General features: G+C 41.5%; 1 long non-coding RNA gene across 1 annotated transcript in view; it reads left to right on the top strand.

Annotated features, from left to right (window-relative positions):
- Positions 1-477: 477 nt before the first annotated feature.
- Positions 478-9,825, top strand: part of LOC310673485 — an 88,549-nt gene continuing 79,201 nt past the window's right edge. Inside the window, exons 1-2 of the long non-coding RNA XR_014509066.1 lie at positions 478-597; positions 1,078-1,117. This is a non-coding gene — a long non-coding RNA (uncharacterized lncRNA). The remainder of the gene's footprint in view (positions 598-1,077; positions 1,118-9,825) is intronic.

The raw sequence follows: 9,825 nt of genomic DNA, 5'->3' as shown, positions 1-9,825 counted from the left end.
TGTCCTGTTGCCACCTCTGGTCAAGCAGGTTGTTCATATTTGTTGGGGGTGGGGGGTGGGAATTCCATTTCCCTGAACAGGTGTTTACCACAGTTTGCAGTCTCTTATCTCTGGCATCTACATTGCCTGTGATCACGAGATTAGGGCATAATACATAAACATCTGATTTGCAAGGCTGTTATCAGCGATGCATGATTGCGAAAAATTGGGATTACATTTCTGGCTTTGACTACTCTCACAACCATAATATTTCAAGGAAGCAGTCAAAAAGATAACGCAAACCTTGGGGGACTGCGACTGTTTGAAGAGACAAAAAATCTGACCCCGTGACTCTGTGCAGCATCCATCTTTGATGCCAAAATTCAGACAGATCCTAGAGAAAGGACAGAAACAGCAAGCATGAAACCACATGGTGCGGTGTTGGGACTCAGAGAAGAGCTGAAGACATTTCTGGCAACTGAAGTGAACATTAGCATTCCTTTCATAAATTTGCTGAAAGTGCCCTTTGTTAGCTATTTCTCTTATTAGAAGCAAAGAAGGATTAATTTTAAACAACAAAAACGCATGAAAAGAGCTATAGAACTGTATCCAATGCTGGTGAGGCTCTGAATTGTAATTTTTTTGAGGGGGGGAGGGAGAGGGAGACTAATAGAAGAAATATAAACAGATTGAAAGAAAATGAGGCATTGTATTTTATTCATTTTCAGGGTGAACTATATTTTAGAAAAACGAGCTATCTATTGGGACAAGCTCTTGTGTGTGAGGAAAATAAGATTCTACTAATGCTGATAGATTTGGGACACACTTCTAAGCAAGTTTCTAATGAAAATATTTTGTAGAGAGATTTGGGGAATCTTGAAACCCTGAAAAAAATAGTGGACTCCAGTTATGACAGGCTGGAGTACATGAAAGGTCTGCCTTTTTCCACCTGGCCTGGGAGGGTGGGGTGCTCGACTGACCCAACTACAGAAGCTGAGGCTGCTGAACAGACTCTTGGGCTGAGGTGTTGTTTGAGGCATTTTGTTTGTGGGGGGTTGTTGCTGTATTTGATATTATTTTTTTGTATTTTTATTTTAGATTCCGTTCCGACACCTCTCCGGTGGGCACCATTGTCGTGGTGAGTTCTGGCACCTCTTTTTCTAGAAAAATAACACTGGATTTTATTCTGATTTATGTGGAAATTGTTCAGTTTGTGCATATATATATATATATATACATATTAGATGTTGTAAGCCATCTTGAGCATGGTTTTAACTATGGAAAGGCAGCTTAGAAACAGTGTATATATACATGCTCACAAACACCAGGGAAGTCCAGCCACTTAAACTTCAGTGCCAGATGTAAGATAACCAAAGAGTACATCAAAGCAATGGTTAGTAGCCTATCCAGTGAGGCAAATGGTCGATTTAAACTAGTAAGGAATTTGTCTTGACAACAAATTCTAATCCAAGAAGAAGGAAAATGAAAACCGTGGTCCTTTTTAGCCCTTAATAATATATCTGTGTGAGAGAAAAATGAGCTCATTATGAATCTAAGTACTGGTATTTAATAAGGTGCTACAAGAAGCTTTTCTATAGAACCTTGAGTGGCAGCTAGCTTTACCATAACTCCACTTTCAGAAAGGACCTGCAGGCAATGATGAACATGAGTTAGCTCTCTGCCGCTCAAACAGCATGTGGCCAAATCGTATTACCACTTAGGCCAATTCACCCAAGCCCTCTTCTGTCTCTGTATTAATAACTTGGTGCCCAGATAACATATGGGTTGGGGTGTTGGTACAGCAGATTTGGTATCCAGCTGCTGATTTCTAAAGCAAAAAAAAGGGGGGGAGACTCTATTTATGAAATGCTGATGGTCCCTTAAACATGGAACACTCACCTACTATAAAAATAAATAAATCAGAAAATGCCTCTGCTAACTCTGACTGAGTGGATACCATCAGACTCCTGACAAGGTGATAGGGTCTGAATCTCTTCCTACTTACTGTCATTCCTCACAAGCCCTCCAAACAGTAGCAGACGGCATGGTGTGGTGGTGGTGCTCACCTGACCTCCAGTCAGTTGCATCACTGGTGGTTACTGGAAGGTAGCAGGTAGGGACAAGGCGGCAGCATGGGCAAGGGAGGCACAGTGCAAACACTGGCAAGGGCACCACATCTGCACTGACCTAACCTCACTGCTGCCTCTCCATCTACTTCCCAGCAAGCCACAGAAGCACAGCTGAGTGTCACAGTCACAAGCTTAGGCGGCTTTTAAACAGTGCTAGGCAAATTCATGGAGGATGTTAGCAGGTACTGGTCCCGGTAGCTATGGCCTAACCCAAAGCTCAGAGGCAGCATACATCTTTAGGGAACAATCATGGGAGAGAGCTGCTGTCATCATGCCTGGTTTTGGGGCTTCTAGCTAACAACAGTGGTAAATAGCAGGGCTCTTCTTATATTTGATGGAGACCTGGACACCAACACCAGGTCTGGCATTGAATGTGCAGTTCTACCTTTGATTCCTGTTGTCAGGTGATAAATAATAATAGACCCAGTGTGACAGAAAGCTCCTGCTACTGACCAAGATTGTGTGAGCTTATTATTAGTGTTAATTTGCAGCTTGTTGCTAAAAGCAATCGTATATAGCATCACCAGCAAACATTGTTCAACCGACAAACCATCTGCATAAAATGCTACACAGCCAAATCATATGTAACTGTTGCAAATCTTAGCTCGGGTTTAATACTGTTTTGCATGAATTCACAGTCTTAAAACACACCCAGTTGCTCATTATTTGGTATGATGGAGATTTTAAGCCTCCATGTAATGGTTTAACAATTTCTTCTTGACCAAAGGGCGTAGTACTTATCTTCCACTTCAAGAGAGTAATTTTGGCAAATAGCTCCTTCGTCTAGATTTCAGATCAGGAGCTGTGTTAAAGAATGCCAAGGTCTTGCCCTCAGGTGTAATTTTTTTTCTTATGCAGCCATTGGAGTAGCATTGTAGGCAGAGAGTCCATTTTTTAGACACCATTTGTCCTGACATCTAGGAAATGAAACAAGCCCTCTCTTGACACAAGTCAAGTCATTTAACCCAGCTCTTGACATATCTGCATCTACAGTGGCACGTCTGGAAAAAAGCAAAAAGGGAGGGTGATGAAAATAGTAGCTGTCCCAACAGGTTAAGAAAAGTAAAAGTGGGAAGTTTAGTAGGAATGCAACATTGCATTGCTGGAACAGACTGAAGGCCCATTTAATCTGGCTTTCCCAGCTGAAAAGTGGCCAACTAGTTGCCCTTATAAGGCTCACTACTGTGGCGGAGCACAGCAGGAATGCCATTTGTAATGTGCATTTGTCCCATATGTTATAAAGGGCTGAATACACACTATACATTTAAAGCACATTTCCCCCCAAAGAAACCTGGGTACTGTAGTTAAGGGTGCTAGAAAGTGTAGCTCTGTGCGGGGTAAACCAGGATCCTTTGGAGGAGGAAATGTGCTTTAAATGTGCTTTAAATGTATGGTGTCTACACAGTCTTATTTTAATGAAGCATGCGATCATATATATTGGGAATTACAAGAACAATTCTTTATTGTGGCCAAAGACCCACAATATATTGGGAATTACTTTTTAGCTGTTTTAAATTTTGCAGTGGTTCATATTGTTTTATTTAGGTAAAGGTAAAGGGACCCCTGACCATTAGGTCCAGTCGCGGACGACTCTGGGGTTGCGGCGCTCATTATTGGCCGAGGGAGCTGGCGTACAGCTTCCGTGTCATGTGGCCAGAATGACTAAGCCGCTTCTGGCGAACCAGAGCAGCGCACGGAAATGCCATTTACCTTCCCGCCGGAGCGGTACCTATTTATCTACTAGCACTTTGACGTGCTTTTGAACTGCTAGGTTGGCAGGAGCAGGGATCGAGCAACGGGAGCTCACCCCGTCGCACGGATTCGAACCGCCAACCTTCTGATCGGCAAGTCCTAGGCTCTGTGGTTTAACCCACAGCGCCACCCAAGTCCCTTTTATAGTTTTATTTATTGTTTTATTTATGATGCTGTTAAAAAGGATTGATGATCATGTCAGGGAAGAAGAAGAAATCACCCTCGGATGTTGTTTCCAACATTTGATAACTGGAGGCATGCCGCATCTAAAGATGACCAATCCATGTAGCTATTGTTAATTCTTTTGTCTTTTAGTAGCAAATTGCATTTTTGAGAACATAAGTTGGGGGTGTCATCAGCCAAAGTAAAACAAATTTGCGGCTATAGTTGCATAAATGGAGAGTAGTAAAAACTGCACTAACATTGAATGAAGTTTCCAGGTGCTGTAAAATATTAGAATGTACTGTGAGAATTCCATTAAATCCTCTTACCTGATTTTGAAATAAAAAGTTAATATTTCCAAGAGGTTGATTGGCACTGTGGCAGCCATGGCACTAATAGTCTAGTCTAGACCATAATGCCATGCAGATTTTACTCTGAGGGCCAATTTTAATTCAGGTGAAAACTCCATTGATTTCTGTGATCCATTAAATAGTTTTGCCATGGGCCAATTTGAGTTTAACACTGAATGTTGTATTGCCAGATTGGTGGGAGGCAAGAACTTCATGGCCTTAAGGACTGCATGGTCGGCCTGCGAGAAAACAGGTTATCTGATAAATTGCTAACAAGGTTAGATGGCGTTGTTTCACAGTTTGAAATAGTTTGTGTTCATATATAGGTAAGAAAAATGCACAATTAGTATGTTAAGGCAAAACATAATTTAGCTCCCATGAAGAAAGTGACATATGCACTAGCCAGGATGACACAAAACAAGATATGAGAAGATATTGTCAAAGCTTTACTGTGAATGCAGTTCAGCATGGAGTAGGTATAAGGATGGAATAGGTGCTTAAGGTTTCTTCTAGATGGGGTAGGCAAATATGTCGATTTCACTTTCAGTTTACCTCCTTTTCTCTAATTCAAATAAATTCAATTCTCCGTATTTCTACATCACTCTGAGACTTATTATTTTTAATCTCCTATAAATTTCAATATGCAATTTTGCCTAAAATGCACATTTTGCAAAGTAATTTCCCCTAATATAATGCATGCCTTTATGTTATTTTCACTAACATATGCATTTATATGTGGGTGTGCATCATATCCTCACAAAAGCCCATTTAAAATATTTGTGCAGCTAATTCAGCAGTAATAAATCCAGCTGCGTTCAAACATATACACTCAACAGCTGATGGGATGACTTTGGTTCGGAGAATTTACTGGCATTTTCCAACTTAACCTGAAACTTTCTGCTAATGGAAAAATAAAATAGTTATTTGTAAGTAGCAGTGATGCAGAAAAATATTACCTGGCAATTGGTTTTTGAGAATTAAAAGAATGTGATCTTTTTAAATGGAACGAGAAGCGGAAAATCAAAAACATTGATTTCAAAAGAAATCCATTCATTGTCCTGAGACAGTTCAAAGGAAAGCCCTATATTCCCTTTGCTCCAATCTTTTGATATCCTTGCCAAAACAAAAACAAAAAACCAGGTCTAAAACAGGCTGCTTTCTTTAGCTACATTTTCTTCAGCAGTGGAGCTGTCTGTGTTTTCTAAAGTTGTAAGAAATACTGTGGCGAGAGCTTACAAAAAGCTCATGCCTTACACAGAGAAGATAAGGGTATGGGTGGTATACTTGTTAAACAGAAATCACCCTGCTGGCTTTCCCTGAGACTAAGCTCCTTCCCGCACGAGTTGTAGCATGTGCATTACGGCTCTTTAGGCAGACTGGTCCCAAAATACTCTCCTCAGTCCAGCATCTCCACTTACTGTCTCCCTCCAGCTATTGCAGCCCATGGACAGCTGGCAAATGTATCGTTTTCTGCTCCTCACTTGCCTGAACAGTAAGAAATCCCATGGGCAAGCATTGCAGGGCTTTTGTAGAGAAAATATTGCACACTTAAGGTGTTTAGTTTTACCTTTGAGTATCTGCATGGGCCCTAAGATTCACCTCGTTTCTGCACCTGTATCTGCATCTATGTTTTTTTTGATTCACCTTGTTATTCAGCCCCCACAGAAAGAGCCATTGCACACCCCCTAATATCTGTTCATTTATCAGATATACACCCTGAAGAGAAGTAAGCTGGGAGCAGAATCGGTCTCCCAAATGCAACAGCAGTCAAGCCCACACACCAACACCATATTTCATGCTAAAGGTAAAGGTAAAGGGACCCCTGACCATTAGGTCCAGTCGTGGCCGACTCTGGGGTTGCGGCGCTCATCTCACTTTGTTGGCCGAGGGAGCCGGCATACAGCTTCCGGGTTATGTGGCCAGCATGACTAAGCCGCTTCTGGCAAACCAGAGCAACACATGGAAACGCCGTTTACCTTCCCGCCGGAGCAGTACCTATTTATCTACTTGCACTTTGATGTGCATTCGAACTGCTAGGTTGGCAGGAGCATGGACTGAGCAACGGGCGCTCACCCCGTCACGGGGATTCGAACTGCCGACCTTCTGATCGGCAAGTCCTAAGCTCTGTGGTTTAACCCACAGCGCCACAGCCAGCTGCAAAATCCCAGTTGTATCTCTTTTCTAGCCAAAATAATGGAACAGTTGCCTTAAATTCTAGTACTGTTGCCACTAGCCATTAAAAAGTCTTTAATAAGAAAGCACCTTCAGCTATCAAGCTATCAATACACAAGCTGCACCAAAGCCCAGAGAAAATCCCTAGTGAGCATGCTTTCCAGGGTATGTCTGGAAAGGTATGTCTGGGTTTTTCCCCACCTGGTCTATGCTTTAATGAACAGTGACATGGATCTAGATTGCTTTGCTTTTCTGTTAGGTATATATTGTTGCTTTACACCATGTATTCCTGATGTTTTATTGATTTTCTGTTTTGTATTTCATTGGGTTTTAATGTTTCATATCTTTATTGTTTTATCCTTATTGGAAGTTGCCTTGCGTACTTTTTTTCCAAATAAAGCAGGCGATGTATAAGTACTTTAAACATTCAGGCCTGTGAATTTAATCAAGGTGTGTTGGGAAATGAACTGATTTTGTCTGGTTGAGTAGCAGGGTTCAGAATGAAGAGAAATAAAATGGGGGGGGGGGGAGGTGAGGCAAATGTCCAAAACTGGAAGAGACAGCACGTTAAAAATTAATTAGAAGAAGGAACAAACCTCTTGCATGATGTAAAGGCTGTGATGAAAAATTGTACAACAAAGTGAAACTTTGGAAGGGAAGATGGCAGAAATTAAATCTAGCTTTTGTTGTCTGCATCTGAAAAGACAATACTCTCACAATTACCATTTAAAAAAAAGTTATCTCAAACATTACCAATGCCCAACTGCGAGTGTTGCAGCAGTTATTTATAAATGTGATTTGAGTGAAGAAAGGGCTTCGTAATAAAGAACCTCTAATGTACCATGAGGAAAAAAAGGGAGCTTTAGAAATGCCAAACATTAAATTGCCTTATTATGCTAGCTGCATACAGTGGCTAATTGGATGGTTCTATGATACGTTTACACAGGGCATAAATACTGGATAACCTTATTTCTCAGTTAATGCATAATCTTTTTTGTGGGTAAATCAGAAAGTGCACTTGAAACAATGTAAGCAAACACTTTTTGATTAAAATGGCTGAAGAATCTGAGATGCATACAATCAGAATCAGTTCAGCAAAATCTCCAAGGGTGCAAGTAATATATAGTCTAGATTTCAATCCTAATGGTGAGTTAGAATTGGAGGAAATTTAATTTATAAAAATAGGAAAGTATATTAAGATGAGAACAAATCATGTCCTGCAAGGTGTAAGCTGCATGGTGAACTATGAGTCACCTCTGTGGTTTGATTCTCTATAAATGTTTCTGCTCAGTGGAATCTGATCCAGTAGAGCTCCACACCCAAGGAAAATGTCAAGAATAGTTTTTAATCCCTCCTCCCCCCTCAAAAAAAGAGAAAAGAATCAAAGCCACAAACTCTTTCCTGTCTAATAGGCATTTTATACTTCTGTCTGTATTGTAGACTGCATTATTTGGCTGATTGGCAATGGTCATGGCTTGTGGGAAGGATGGACAGGAAATAATAGGGATGTTAAATTTAATGGCAAACATATTGAGGCTCCTACAAGGTGAGGGATGGCCACGCCATTGCTGGCTGGTTCAAGTTGAAGTTGCAAGGAGGTGATCTTTTGTTTCCAATGGGCATACCTCACTGAACACCAACCAATGGGGATGGAGTCCATGATGCCCCCTCAGCTCCTCTTCAGAAACAGGAACATGGTTAAGCCAATTGGCTTGCCTGCGCCCTGAGTGAGGTAGCTTTGCCTTTGGTAGGGACCAGTGGACAACTTGCACCTACCAGCCCCAGTTGCACTGCCTGTACCACAGTGTTGGCTTTTATCTGATTTGCTGTTACTAAAACAATTATTCCTTAATCTCCCATAACCATATTGTGTCTTTATTCCTGAGGGTGTGGGTGGGTGGGTGGGTGGCTGGGGGAAGACTACAACAACTGAAGAAACACTGATGCATAAGAAGAAGAAACAGAAATAATACTGATAAGTTATTCTTCCTGCATCATCCCCAAGACTCATGCAAAGGGGGTCAGACATATAGCCCCTTGGCAAGTGGTGTGCTCTCCCTTGTGCAGAATAAATGCAGGGTTTGGAGCAGGAGATTTATTCCTCTTTCTCTTTGACATGAAAACTGGAAGTGATAATGGAAGAAGTGCCACTTCTGATCAACACTGCTGCCACATCTGATAAATGTCCAAAAGCCAGTTATTGAAACAACTCTCACTTAAACACGATTGCCAACACTTGCTAAGGAGCTGATTGCTTATGTCCTTTGGAGTTCCTTCGAAAGGCATGAACATCTTATGCCTTTGCTTCAGGAACCACAGCTTCTCCATTTACTTTCAACCGGGGGTGTAAGCAGGCATTCATTTCCATTCTGCCCCATATTTCTTGCTTGCAGCGCTGTTTCCGTTCCTCTGCAGCTTGACTGAAAACAGCAGCAGCAAATGAATTGTTGATTTCTGTTCTAGACATGGAATGAATAGGTGAACAATATCCACTCCTGTTTCTATTTCCATCAGATTTCTCCAACACCCCTACTTTCACCAAGTTCTTTGTAGAGTAACAAGAGTCACCAGTGCTTGAAAACCACACAAACAATTGTTAGAAAGAAAAGCGGTGCTCCTCTTCCCAGTTGTGTGAGAAATTATTATGAGAGGCACTATTTTAGGACTTGTGAGAGCAGAAACAATCCCACTGTGCTTCATTACACTGCCTTCAAAGCCAGTACAAATGATACGGCAGTGGAATTCTGCCCCATCGCCTGCTTCCATTGTTGCCCACTGTATTACATAGCAGTCCAAACAACCCTCCCGAGAGCAAATGCTGTCTAGTGCCAATCTTGGTTGTCAATTCCCCCAGTTACAACAGATGAAAATTATCTTGACATTCTGTGTATTTGTCTGGATGTTATCCATTGTTGCTGTTGTAACCTCCTTTGAGGCATCATGCTGAACACAGATTCAATTTCTGAAGCACCTGAAGGCAGTGTCAGCACTGAGGAACCTTGCCAAAGCCTCACTCTCGTAAAATGGAACAAAGAAAGGATTCAAGCCGCATTGTGATTTTTTTTAAAAAAGGAAGAAAAAAGTGTCCTCTACAATGGTTAGCAAGGAGGAATGCAGTTTTAAAGGCTCGCTGGAAGAAAAGTGCGCAGAACAGCTAGATGCAAGAATTGTTTTGATTAACCCTACTGGAATTCAGGCAGCAGAATAGTGGGGTTGTTGTTGGGGTGGTGGGTTTTGGTTTTTTTAATGCACTGCTTTGATTCCTTGGTTGGAAAATACTT

The sequence above is a fragment of the Podarcis tiliguerta genome, assembly GCF_965153285.1.
Source record: "Podarcis tiliguerta genome assembly, chromosome: 3".
In the NCBI taxonomy this organism is placed as follows: domain Eukaryota; kingdom Metazoa; phylum Chordata; class Lepidosauria; order Squamata; family Lacertidae; genus Podarcis; species Podarcis tiliguerta.
Note: the sequence above shows the minus strand (reverse complement) of the source record. Positions and strands in the feature narration are given on the sequence as shown.